This window comes from Stenella coeruleoalba (genome assembly GCF_951394435.1).
Source record: "Stenella coeruleoalba genome assembly, chromosome: 10".
NCBI lineage: Eukaryota > Metazoa > Chordata > Mammalia > Artiodactyla > Delphinidae > Stenella > Stenella coeruleoalba.
The window spans coordinates 47,368,532-47,383,103 of record NC_137156.1 but is presented as its reverse complement, the minus strand read 5'-3'; the positions used below and the strand labels follow the sequence as shown (position 1 = coordinate 47,383,103).

Below are 14,572 nucleotides of genomic sequence, written 5' to 3'. Positions count from 1 at the left end.
AGGGGTGAAGAAGAGGAGAGGTGGATTGGGAGAGGCCCTCTGGGATTGGAGGATCAGGGAGAACACACCTAGAATTTCCCCTGCCCACTTGGGTCCTGGGGATCTTGCTGGGCTCCCATGCTGGGTCCTCTGACCTCCGAGGCCCGCTCCAGCCACTTGGGACCTAGGGGCAAAGGAGGGAGGGAGGAGGGGGGAAGGGGGACAGAGGTGAACAGACAGGGACCCTCTAGGACTGGAGGATCAGGGGAAGCACAGCTGGCATTTCCCCCACCCACTTGGGCTGCAGGAAGCCTGCTGGGCTCCCAGGTTGGGTCCTCCACCCTCCAAGGCCCACTCCAGCTGCGTTGGTCCTGAGGGCATGGGGGGGGAGAGGAGAGGCAGATGGGGAGGGTCCCTATAGGACCAGAGGATCAGGGGGGTAAGGCTGGCATTTCCCCCACTCACTCGGGCCCTAGGAAGCCTGCTGGGTTTCTAGGCCTTGTCCTCTGCCTTTCAAGGCCAGAGGCACCCTGGGCCACTCTGGCCATGCTGAGCCTAAGCCCTGCACCCCACCCTCCCAAGGGCCTTTTCCGTCCACATGGGTCCTAAGCCTAGACCCTACCCACCACTTAAACCCCACCCTGCCTAAGCCCCACTCCCTACAGCCAAGGCCTTTTCCAGCTTTTTTTTTTCTCACTTTTGCCACTGTGGTTCTGTTTTAATTTCCAATTCTTCCAGTTGTTGTTTCATCTGTATTTTTATTTTTTCTAACATAGCTCTTAGTTTTCTAATCTTATTTTATTTTTTACTCTTTGTTATTGTTCTGCTCCTTTTTTTCTTTTTTCTTTTTTTTACTGCCACTGCACGTGGCTTGCAGGATCTTGGTTTGCAAGCCAGGGGTTGGGCCAGAGCTCCTGTGGTGGGAATTCTGAGTCTGAAGCACTGGATTAACAGAGAAACTCAGACCCCAGGGAATATTCATTGGAGTGAGGTCTCCTGGAGGTCCTCACCTCAACATCAAGACCTAGCTCTACACAACAGCCTACAAACTCTGGTGCTGGAAGCCTCAGGCCAAACAACTAATAAGACAGGAACATAACCTCACCATTAAAAAAAAAAAAAAAAAAAAAAAAGAGATGATAGAAAATATGTTACAGATAAAGGAGCAAGGAGAAAACCTACAAGACCAAATAAATGAAGAGGAAATAGGTAACCTATCTGAAAAAGAATTCAGAGTAATGATAGTAAAGATGATCCAGAATCTCAGAAATAGAATAGAGGCATGGATTAAGAAAACACAAGAAATGTTTAACAAAGATCTAGAAGACCTAAAGAACAAACAAACAGAGATGAACAACACAATAACTGAAATGAAGAATACACTGGAAGAAATCGATAAGAGAATAACTGAGGCAGAAGAATGAATAAGTTAGCTGGAAGACAAAATGGTGGAAATACCTGCCAAGGAGCATAAAAAAAAAAAAAAAAAAGTGTTGAAGACAATCTCAGAGACCTCTGGGACAACACTAAATGCACCAACATTCAAAGTACAGGGGTCTCAGAAGAAGAACAGAAAAAGAAATGTTCTGAAAAAATATTTGAAGAGATTATAGTTGAAAATTTTCTTAACATGGGAAAGGAAATAGCCACCCAAGTCCAGGAAGTGCAGAGTCCCCAGAATAAACCCTAGGACAAACACACCAAGACACATATTAATCAAACTAACAAAAATTAAGTTTAAAGAAAAAATATTAAAAGCAGCAAGGGAAAAGCAAAAAATAACATACAAAAGAATCTCTAAAAGGTTATCAGCTGATTTTTCAGAAGAAACTGCAGGCCAGTAGGGAGCAGCAGGATATATAATAAGTGATGAAAGAGAAAAACCTACAACCAAGATTACTCTACCCAGCAAGGATCTAATTCAGATTCAACAGAGAAATCAAAAGCTTTAGAGACAAGCAAAAGCTAAGAGAATTCAGCACCACCAAACCAGCTTTACAACAAATGCTGAAGGAACTTCTCTAGGCTGGAGACACAAGAGAAGGAAAAGACCAATGAAAACAAACCCCCCAAAATTAAGAAAATGTTAATAGGAACATACATATCAATAATTACCTTAAATGTAAATGGATTAAATGCTCCAACCCAAAGAACAGACTGGCTGAATGGGTACAAAAACAAGACTCATATACATGTTGTCCACAAGAGAACCACTTCAGACTTAGGGACACATACAGACTGAAAGTGAAGGGATAGAAAAAGATATTCCATGCAAAAGGAAATCAAAAGAAAGCTGGAGTAGCAATACTCATATCAGATAAAATAAACGTTGAAATAAAGAATGTTACAAGAGATAAGGAAGGACACTACATAATGATCCAGGGATCAACCTGAGAAGAAGATATAACAATTGTAAATATTTATGCACCCAGCATAGGAGCATCTCAATACATGAGGCAAATGCTAGCAACCATGAAAGGGGAAATCAACAGTATCACAATAATAGTAGGGAACTTTAACACCCCACTTACACTAGTGGGCAGATCATCCAAACAGAAAATAAATAGGAAAAAATAAGCTTTAAATGGCACAATAGAGCAAACAGATTTAATTGATATTTATAGGGCATTCCACTTAAAAGTGGTGGAATACATTTTCTTCTCAAGTGTACATGGAACATTCTCCAGGATAGATCACATCTTGGGTCACAAATTAAGCCTCATAAAATTTAAGAAAATTGAATTTTATCAAGTAGGTTTTCTGACCACAACGCTATGAGATTAGAAATCAATAACAGGAAAAAAACTGTAAAAACACAAATACATGGAGACTAAACAGTGTGCTACTAAATAACCAAGAGATCTCTTAAGATATCTAAGAAGAAATTTTAAAAATACATGGAAACACTTGACAATGAAAACCCAATGATCAAAAACAAATGGGGGCTTCCCTTGAGGTGCAGTGGTTGAGAGTCTGCCTGCCGAAGCAGGGGACATGGGTCCGTGCCCCAGTCCGGGAGATCCCACATGCCGTGGAGCGGCTGGGCCCATGAGTCATGGCCGCTGGGCCTGCGCATCCGCAGCCTGTGCTCCGCGGTGGGAGAGGCCACAACAGTGAGAGGCCCGCGTACTGCAAAAAACAAAACAAAACAAAACAAACAAAACAAAACAAAAAAACATATGGGACGCAGCAAAAGCAGTTCTAAGAGGGAAGTTTATAGCAATTCAATCTCACCTCAAGAAACAAGAAATATCTCAAATAAACAATCTAAATTTATGCCCAAAGCAACTAGAGAAAGAAAAACAAAGAAAACCGAAACTCAGTAGAAGGAAAGGAATCATAAAGATCAGAGCAGACAGAGCAGAAGTAAATGAAATAGAAACAAAGGAAACAATAGCAAAGATCAATAAAACTAAAAGTTGGTTCTTTAGAAGATAAACAAAATTGAGAAACATTTAGCCAGACTCATCAAGAAAAAAAGGGAGAGGACGTATATCAATCAAATTAGAAATGAAAAAGGAGAAATCACAGCTGACACTGCAGAAATACAAGGGATTATAAGAGACTAGTACAAACAACCAAATGCCAGTAAAATGGACAACCACGAGGAAATGGACAAATTCTTGGAAAGGTATAATTTTCCAAGACTGAAACTGGAAGAATTAGAAAATATAAACAGACCTATCATGATAATGAAATGGAAACTAATTAAAAATCTTCCAACAAACCAAAGTCCAGGATGAGATGGCTTCACAGGTGAATTCTATCAAACATTTAGAGAAGAGCTAACATCTATCCTTCTCAAACTCTTCCAAAAAATTTCAGAGGGAGGAACACTCCCAAATCTGTTTTATGAAGCCACCATCACCCTGATACCAAAACCAGACACAGACACTGCCAAAAAAGAAAATTACAGACCAATATCAATGATGAACATAGATGTGAAAATTCTCAACACAATACTAGCAAACAAAATCCAATAACACATTAAAAGGATCATACACCATGATCAAATGGGATTTATACCAGGAATGCAAGGAATCTTCATTATATACAAATCAATTAATGTGATACACCATATTAACAAATTAAGCAATGAAAACCATATGATCATCTCAATAGATGCAGAAAAAGTTTTTTACAAAAAACAGCCATTTAATAAAAACACTCCAGAAAATGTGCAGAGAGGGAACCTGTGCCCATATATGACAAAGCTACAGCAAATATCTTTCTCAACAGTGAAAAACTGAAAGCATTTCCACTAAGATCAGTAAGAAGAGAAGGATGTCCACTCTCACCACTCTTCTTCAACATAGGTTTGGAAGTCCTAGCCACGGCAATCAGAGAAGAAAAAGAAATAAAAGGAATATAAATTGGAAAAGAAGAAGTAAAACTGTCACTGTTTAAAGATGACATGATACTATACATAGAAAATCCTAGGACTTCCCTGGTGGTGCAGTGGTTAAGAATCCACCTGCCAATGCAGGGGACACAGGTTTGACCCCGTTTGGGGAAGTTCCCACATGCTGCAGAGCAACAAAGCCTGTGCATCACAGCTACTGAGCCCACCTGCCACAACTACTAAAGCCCATGAACCTAGAGCCTGTGCTCCACAACAAGAGAAGCCACTGCAATGAGAAGCCCCTGGACTGCAACAAAGAGTAGCACTATTTACAGTAGCCAAGACGTGAAAACAGCTAAATGTCCAAGGAGAGATGAATGTATAAAGAAGATGTGGTATATATAACCAATGGAATATTACTCAGCCATAAAAAGGAACTAAACTGGGTTATTTGTAGAGATGAGGATGGACCTAGAGTCTGTCATACAGAGTGAAGTAAGCCAGAAAGAGAAAAACAAATATCATATATTAATGCATATATGTGGAATCTAGAAAAATAGTACAGATGAACCTATTTGCTGGGCAGAAATACAGACGTAGATGTAGAGAACGGATATGTAGACACAGAGAGTGAAAGGGAGGGTGGGATGAACTGAGAGATTAGGTTTGACATAAATACACTACAATGTGTAAAATAGATAGCTAGTGGGAACCTGCTGTATAGCACAGGGAGCTCTGTGCTCTGTGACGACATAGATGGGTGGGATGGGGGTGGTGGGAGGGAGGTCCAAGAGGGAGGGGATATAGATATACATATAGCTGATTCACTTCATTGTACAGAAGAAACTAACACAACATTGTAAAGCAATTATACACCATTAATTTTTTTTTTCAACTCTACAAACAAGAACTGCTGGAGAGGGTGTGGAAAAAAGGGAATCCTCCTACACTGTTGGTGGTAATATAAATTGGTACATCCATTATGGAGAACAGTATGGTGGTTCCTTAAAAAACTAAAACTAGATCTACCATATGATCCAGCAATTCCACTCCTGAGTATATATCTGGAGAAAACCATACTTTGAAAAGATACATGCACCCTGATGTTCATTGCAGCACTTGTTACAATAGCCAAGACATGGAAGCAACCTAAATGTCTGTCGGCAGATGAATGGATAAAAATGATGTGGTACATATATACAGTGGAATATTACTCAGCCATAAAAAGAATGAAATAATGTCATTTGCAGCAACATGGATGAACCTAGAGATTATCATACTAAGTGAACTAAGTCAGACAGAGAAAGACAAATATCATATGATATCCCTTATATGTGGAATCTAAAAAAATGGCATAGATGAATTATTTATGAAACAGATGAGACTCACAGACACAGAACACAAACTTATGGTTACCAAAGGGGAAAGGTGGTGGGGGAGGGATAAATTAGGAGTTTGGGGTTAACATATACACACTACTATACATAAAATTGATAATCAACAAGGACCTGCTGTATAGCATAGGGAACTCTATTCAATATTCTGTAATAACCTAAACGGGAAAAGAACCTGAAAAAGACAGATATACATGTATGTATAACTGAATCACATTTCTGTATACCTGAAATGAACACAACATTGTGAATCAACTATACTTCAATATAAAATAAAACTTGAAAATAAATATATACTACATATTAGTTGACTTGAGTACTACTGAGTTCTAAGATTTTGGAGTCATAAAATAATTATGCATATGAATAGGTAGTTATAGTTTTATAGCATTTATAATTTTTATGCTTAATTTACTAAAACAGATATTCACTGAGAAGTAAAAATATAAGTTCAGAAGTAGTAATAATAATCATCTATATTTTTCTGATACTATTTTATTATTATTTTATTTACCACTTTAATGTTAAAAGACCCTTGAGGGATAAAGAGATGCAGATAGAGAAATAATCACATAAGCTTGTGAAAACTTTCATAAGGGACAAAGACAGGTAAAGTTATAACAATTCAGGGTGAATATATGTGAAAAAATTAAATTCCAGTCATTTAAAATAAATAAATAATAAAAGACAACTTAATATACATGCTTAATTTGTATGCAAAACTGGATTATTCCAAAGTTTTTATAATAAGGCCAATCCATAGTATGAAGACAACGTTCTTGTCAAAAAAATAAGTTATACTTACACATGAATTTTAATATTATTTTAGATAGGATTTGAAATTATTGGGATTCTGCACTTCAAATAATAAAGAATGCTTTACTACTTTGGGGTATATTTGCAGTGAATAAGACATACACACACTAATTTACTCCTTACATTGCAAGTTGAATTATAAATTTATGTTAGAATTGCTGATTGGTTTGATCTGCAGGTTTGGCTTCAGATAGAAGGATTTAAATAATTAACAGTGAATCTGATAGGAGTTTATCAATGCTTAAATAATACATGCACATCAAAGACCTTTTAAGAATTAATTGAAATTTTAATTTTATATTTCCTGTGATGTCCAAAAATTGTCTTTTTTGCTACCAAAATCAGTTTTTAAAATTTGCTATCTTGAAATAACAACAAAGATATTCACAGCACTGGGCTTCCCTGGTTGTGCGGTGGTTGAGAGTCTGCCTGCCAATGCAGGGGACCCGGGTTCGTGTCCCGGTCCAGGAGGATCCCACGTGCCGCGGAGCGGCTGGGCCCGTGAGCCATGGCCGCTGGGCCTGCGCGTCCGGGGCCTGTGCTCTGCAACGGGAGAGGCCACAGCAGTGGGAAGCCTGCGTACCGCAAAAAAAAAAAAAAAAAAAAAAGATATTCACAGCACTGTTATATGTTCCTTTTTCTCAGGGTGATGCAAACTGTCCCTATGAAACAATTTCCATGAAATTCATGACCTGGACAAAAAGACCTGGGACTTCCTCAGCCCCTACAAATAGTTAGGTTAGGACACTTTGACCAGCTTAATAAACAAGAAAGTATGGGAGGTAATGGGTCTTGTGCCAATATCAAATCTGTAGCGAGTTGGAAAGGGTAGGAAGCTATTTCAGAAAACAACTACTGCTGTGCTAGACACACTATTATTTAGCAAAACATCTTAGGCTATTAGATAACAGCTCTTAGCAAACACAAGGTGAGTTTTAACCAGCCCAGGGTAAGGACCAGAAAAATTCATTTAGAAAATGTGGTCAGAGAACAGTTAATTAATATTTACTAAAAATCTGCTCAATGTATCACTCTGCATAAGGTCTGTATAAAGGCTTTATAAAGCATATTTATCAAAGGGGATTGAATATCACAAAGTTAAAATGTTGTGGACTTGAACTACTAGTGATGGTGATTTGTTACTCCAAACTGTTTTCTCTTCTTTAACCATTATTAAAGTCATACTGCACAATATGTAAAAATCACCAAAGAATAAGATAGCAACTATATAGATTTTATGTAGATATTCTGTAGGATTATTGGGAGGGTGTATATTCTATCTTCTTCTATTTTACCTTAGTAAACATTAGCCACTGATATATGAGGTCTAGGAACCAAGACCTTTAGAATGAGCATGAAAGACTCATGTGTTTAGTCTTATGCCTTTGCCAATCCTAGCTTATAAAGTCAGCCATGACCTCAGGTTAGATTTAGGGTGTTAGATAAATATTTATATAAAACTAAACGAGAGACTTCAGTTGTTATTCTAAAAATACCAAGTTCCATTTGTTTAGGTAGAGTCAAAGTGACTAAATTTTCTTGACAACTTACTGTGAACATGATATAGGAGCTCTATCTGCATTTTAAGTTGAAATAGGCAATACAGTAAGTCCCCTACATACGAGCATTCAAGTTGTGAACCTTCAAAGATTCGAATGTACGTTCGCATGTCCGATCACGTAAGTTAGGCCATGTGTCTGGCGTACATTGTCACGTGTATGCATCCTCTACAAGTGGTTGTGCTTTTGTGTACTTTACTGTACAGTACTGTACAGAGTTCAGTAGTACAGTATCTTTATTTCAAGGCCAGAATGTCTGGAAGCAAGTGTAAAAACAGCAGTGATGTAGCTGGTACTGCTAAGAAGCGCCAAGTGATAATGATGGAAACAAAAGTTAAAATAATTGAGAGAGTGGAGTGAGGTGAAAAGTAAGTGTCGCTTCTTCTCATTACATGAATCATTCAACCATCAGCATAATTATAAAGAACAAGAACAACATCATGGAACATGTGAAATCTGCTGTGCCAATGATGTCGACAATAATATTGAAGAAGTGTGAAAAAATGCTGAAGGAGATGGAGAAATTTCTCAGTGTGTGGATGCAGGATCAGGATCAGTGTCCAATCATGCTCAGCTTAATGATGATTCAAGAGAAGTCTGAAAGCCTTTATGAAGACTTGAAGAAGAAACATGGCAAAGAATCAGAGGTGCATCTTTTAATGCCAGTCATGGCTGGTTTCATTGGTTCAAGGCTAGAACCAACCTTCGCAATGTAAAAGTAAGTGGCAAGGCAGGCAGCATGTGCATATATGGTAGATGCCCAAGAATTTCCTGAAATGCTTTGAGAAATTATTGATGTAGGTGCATACATTGATGTAGGATGACACATGACTGTACTGGAAGAGGATGCCAGACGAAAGTTACACCTGTTAAGGAAGAAAAGTTGATGCCAGGCTACAAAGCAGCAAAGAATAGGCTAACTCTGTTGTTTGGTGGCAATGCTTCTGGCGATATGAAGCTGAAGCATCTTTTAGTTTACCATTCAGAGAACCCAAGAGCCCTTAAAAACATACCCAATGGCTCTCTTCCTGTTGTGTGGAAGAGTAACCCCAAAGCCTGGGTTACACAGGCCATTTTCCAGGACTGGTTTTTCCACCAATTTATCCTGGAGGTAGAGAAATATTGCTTGGAGAATGATGTCCCATTCAACATCCTTTTGCTGCTTGACAGTTCTCCGGCTCCCCACCCCCACCGTGCCCTCCATTCACGGACGACTTTCATTCCAACGTCAAAGTAGTGCATCTGCCACCTAATATTACATCGCTCATCCAACTATGGACCAGGGAGTTAGAGCGACTTTCAAGAAATATTATTTACATCACACTTTTTGTCAGGCAGTAAAGATGAGTGATGAATCAGGAACAACCTTGCAACTATTTTGGAAGGACTATAACATCTACAAGGCCATAAAAAAACATTGACTTTGCTTGGCGTGAGGTTACAGTCATCAACATGAATGGGGTTTGGAAGAATATTTGACCACAGTTTGTTCATAATTATCGTGGATTTGAGAAGGTGGATAAGGATTCCAAAGAGGTCTTCAGCAATTCAATGACCCCCAGTGAGAAGCTGGAGCTAGATCTGCAAGAGGATGACTTCACTGAACTCCTTGCTGTGCAACATGAGGAGGTTACTAATGAAGACCTGATGGAATTGGAGGTCGACAGAAAGGATGAAGAGAGACAACAGGTAGAAGAAGTAACCAAAGAACTGAAGAGATTCACAACACGGGAAGTGGCAAGGGGATTTTCTTTATTTGAGGAGGCACTGTTAGTTTTTGAGGCACAGGACCTGAACATAGAATGATACATGAAATTTGCAGCAGCCATTCAGAACGCAATCCAGTGCTACAGTGTCATCTATGAGGAGGAAAAAAGAGCTACTACCCAGTGATAGCTACTACTATCATTTTTTCAAGAGGGCAGATAGAATTGAATCCAGCAAGGAACCAGAACCTGTGCCATGAACATCAGCCATGAGTGAAATTGCAGCTTGCCCTCCATCTCCTATTGCCGATGATCCTTCAGTTCTACCATCTCCCATCTCCTCTCCCTCTTCCATTCAGTAACTCTTCTTGCCTGTTCATTGGATACCAGCCCCTGTATGCCAGCTATTGTACTATCTACTGAACTTTTCAAGGTACTATACTGTAAGATTGAAAATGTTTTATTTTATGTTTGTTTGTTTATGTATTATTTGTGTGAAAGGTATTATAAACCTGTCACAGTACAGTACTATAAGCTGACTGTGTTAGCTGGGTACCTAGGTTAAATTTATTGGACTTATAAACAAATTGGACTTACACTCTCAGAGTGGAACTGGTTCATATGTAGGGGACTTACTGTAATTTAATACTTTGGCATATAATATATACCTTAATTTACAAGTATGAAAAATGAACTCTTGGTTAACACAGAACTGATGATAGTTATTGGTACTGATACATTGACCTAAGGGGCCCAAATTCTTAACAAAGAAATCATCATGATAAGGATATGTTTAAAGGAGAGTGCAAATTCTGCATATGAATAAGGTTGATAGAACATGGATTACATGGGTGATTTTTATCAATAATCTTGCAATTCCAGTCCTTCCCTGGACATGAAAAATTTATATATTCAAGATAGTAAAGCATCTAACCAGCTGGAGTTTTAAAAGTGCCTAAAGAAGTTTTCTTAAAATAAATCATCCATTTATTTATTAAATGTATTTTTTTTATTTATTTTTTTGCGACAGAAACATCTTTATTGAAGAGAGTAGGGGTCATGCTGAGTTTGGAGACATGCAGTGAAGGGACATTCGTGAGCTGTCCTTGGTTTCAGGGTCTGCCCTTGACCCCCTAGGTCTTCAGGATCTCCATCAGGCTCTTAGTCTGGCCAGGGTGCTGTGAAGTCCTTCAGTGCCAGTAACTTAGGTTTGGTGTTTTGGAACTGTGACCAGAATGTACATTGAAATGGGGGGTTCAGGATTTGGGATCCCCTCAAGGCCTTGGTGCCCCTCATGTATTAGAGATGTAGGCTCTTGGAATTTTGGTGTCTAAAGATCCATGGACTCAGGGCATTGAAGTCCTCTGGTTTCCAGAGATGAGAATTCCTGTTTGTTGTCCCCTAGTGCCTACGAATAGGGCTTGAGGTGCCCCGGGAGCCCGGGATGCATATCTGGACCACAGTCTCCTCCATCCCAGGCACAAGGACCTCCATAACTGGGGTTTCCCAGAGGCTTGGATTTTTTAAATTTGGGATTCCTGGGGGATGTGGTGTTTCCATGATTTGGGGGTCCTGGGAGTTAGGATTTTGGAGCCTCCTAGGGGTTGTGGGACTTGAGGACCCAGGAAAGTCTGGGACATGTACTCTGGAGTTTGGGATCCTCAGAGTCCCAGAATGGGGCCTTCAAATTTTGGGGTTCCCCAAAGGGGGAAATAATTACTTTAAAAATAGAGAATTTTCTGGGAGCCTGGCCAGCACAGGTGCTGTGGGCTGAATGGGGTGGGCTTCATACAAGGTACTGGGGGTTTCTTGAGAGTGCAGAGGACAGGAAGACTTGGTGGCCCTGTAATTAGCACTTCCAGGACTCTTCTGGGGCCTGTAACTTGGAGGGGACAGTGGGCTGGTTGATGTAGGTCTCTTCTTGAGGGGTAAGAGCAGGGTTTGTTTTTAATGGAGGGAGTCTCTGATTGCGGTGTAAGCGTTTGGGGGTGACCATGGGGGTCAAAATATCTTGAGGGGACTGATGTTAAATGTGAGTCTGTTACTCTGTTGCTTTAGAGGTGTTTCTTTCAAGGAGACTTGATGGGGGCGTAGGGGGAATCTTTGTTAATAAGGAAGGGTTCTGAGCCAGTGACTCAGGAATGTTCTGCTGTAGAGCATTATGTAGAGAAAGTTACCGTCATTTGGGGTGATGTGGAAATCTGTTTTTGGGGGGTCTGATCTGAGGAGTTGGGACTAGCCTAAAGGTACTACACTCAGGGAATCTTTTTCTGGGTAACATAGGGTCTATATTTGGGGGGTTATCACGGGGGAATCTGTTAATAATGGGGCCTTAGTGAGCGAGGGCTGGCTAATGGGGTCTCTCTTCTGGATACGTTACTGGGAAATGCTATCTCAAGTGACTGGGGGGCTCCTTGTGTCAGGAGATGCTAGAGGGGGCTCTGTGTCTCTGTGGAATGTCCAGAGCCTCTAAGACTGCATCTCCGCCCTCAACATCCAGGGAAACCAGCAGCAGAAGAGCAACCTAGAGATGGAGCTCTCTGATGTGATGTCCTTTGGGGTCCAGACTGTTGTGAAGGTGTTTTGGTCTGCATCATTGTCACTTGATTCACTTTTGGCTCCAACACTGTCCCCAGGGGGGTTAGTGAATCCACCAATCCTCTGAATTCCAGATGCTGGTACAAAGACTCCATGCCGAGGGGAGCAGGTGAAGTACCAAACACTGAAGACAGAGCCATCGTGCTTGCTGATGGTCTAGCTGGATGCCATACCAGTAAACTGGGACCAAGTCTGGCTTCCTGCAGAAGTGCACAATCCCTTGCTTCTGGCCTGTGATGAGGACTTGGTCTCCAACATCAGCCTTGGCTCCCTCACGCTGCTGCAGGCCACCCAGAGTCAGGGCTGACGGGGGCCTCTTCTTACCTTTGCGTTCCCTGCGATCTTTGCCAGTGACTCGGGAGAAGTCCATCCAGGGAGTCCGAGGTGTGGAGGTGACAGATCAGGAAGGTGCGCCCACTGCCTTGGAGATCTTGGACAAAGAGGCAAAGCGACCCTGCTTGGGAGGGCAGATGAAGTACCTGACACCCCCATCATTCTTGCCCTCAGGTTCATCAAGCTGCACGCCCACCCACCAGCCATTGGCAAACTCTGAGGTCTTGCAGAACTGTAGCTGTGGGTCTTCTGGCCATCCAGTAGCATGCAGTCTCCCAGGTGCAGGCCCAGTGTGCTGAGCATAGCATTGCCTGGGACGTTGTCATAGTTAGGTAGCGTGACCCTAGGGAGGGCGCAGGAGAGCGGCACAGCCTCCTCCAGTAGCATCCACAGCTCCTTGGCCACCAGCGCCCCTCGGCCTTGTCCAGGGATATGTTCATGGGACAACTCCTCTGAGACAACCTCTGCTGGCACGAGTCCCTTTCTGTTCCGAAGTGCCGGGTTGGCGCCATGTTCCAGCAAATTATTTGGCCGCACCAAGCCCTGCAGCGATGTGCAGGGCTGAGCCGTGGCTGAAGTCACTGCACTTGGAGTTCACCACTCGGGGCCGTACACCCTTCAGTAGTATGTGCACGAGACCAGGCACGTCGAAATAGGCTGAGTAGTGAAGCATGTTCATGTTGGTCCAGCAGCTGCGCAGGATCACGTCTGCGCCCAGCGCCAGCAGCTGCTGCAAGAGGCGCACAGCCGTTGCGGGGAACTCGACTCTGTGGGCCCCAGCCTTGCAAGTATAATGGAGCAGTGTCATGTTAGGTCAGCCCATCACGTGGCAGCCTCGTCGCAGAATCTCATTGCCAATGACATCGATCTTGTACTGGACTTGGGGCACCCACTGGTGCACAATGGTGAACAACTCAGCGATGGTGGTCTGCGGGTCATACAGAATCTCTTGAAAGGCAGGGTCGTTGGGGTCAAAGAAGGTGAAGGCATAGTCCTGGGAGTGGGGGGGCCGTGCTGAGGAGTAGGCTTCTGCCAGCGCTCCTGGGTGGGGCTGGGGGGCTCTGGGACAGGCTCATAGTCCTCCTCGTCTTCTTCCTCCGCCCTGAGCGGTGGGGCCATGGGGGTGGGCCCTGTCTTAGTCATGGTCCTTAGTGGCCCTAAGGGGACAGGTGCAGAGTTGGGGGTGGCCTTCAGGCAAATCCTCGGGTGAATGGGGCTGAAGACCAAAGCTGAAATCGGGGAAACTGGAGTAACTGGGTGTCGGTGTCTGGGGAAGTGATCAGGAAGAAAGAAACTGAGAGAAGGGGACGAGGCACAGAAGCAGACGGGAGATGGGGTGGAGAGGACTATTCAATGTATTTTTGAGCAGCAAGTAGTGCCAGGCACTGAGGTAAGTGCTGAGGACACAGTACAGAAAAGGCCTGAACCAGTGGAGCATAAGTGAGTGTAGATACTGCATCCCTATACTTGTTCAGGAAATGTTAGAGCAAGCAACTTTCAGCAACATACCTGGGCAAGGACAGAGGCCTTCTTAAAACCCTCTGAGTCACTGTTCACCCAATTCAACTTTGATTCCTTCTGTTGGTTTAGAAAATTGTTTATTGCCAATGTTATGCTAATGTTTTAGTGGCTGCTACTCTTTTGTTATATTTACTAGTTTGTTTTATTTTTATATTCTACATATAAGTAATATCATACAGTATTTGTCTTTATCTGTCTGACTTATTTCACTAAACGTAATACTGTCCAAGTCCACCCACGTTGCATGTATATTTTCAACTAGTGTTTTTGTTACTTTTGGATATGTGCCCAGGAATGGAATTGTTAGATCATATGGTAGCTCTA

The 14,572-nt window shown here is 41.9% G+C and overlaps 1 protein-coding gene and 1 pseudogene across 2 annotated transcripts in view; both read right to left on the bottom strand.

The window, feature by feature from the left end:
* The window catches only part of KHDRBS2 (KH RNA binding domain containing, signal transduction associated 2), a gene marked incomplete at its 3' end in the record, with an annotated part of 661,356 nt that overhangs the window by 263,699 nt on the left and 383,085 nt on the right, over positions 1–14,572 (bottom strand). The window lies entirely within an intron of this gene.
* On the bottom strand, positions 12,266–13,972 carry LOC307193396 (CAP-Gly domain-containing linker protein 3-like; annotated as a pseudogene). The gene has a single exon. The product of its transcript is annotated as a CAP-Gly domain-containing linker protein 3-like (transcript).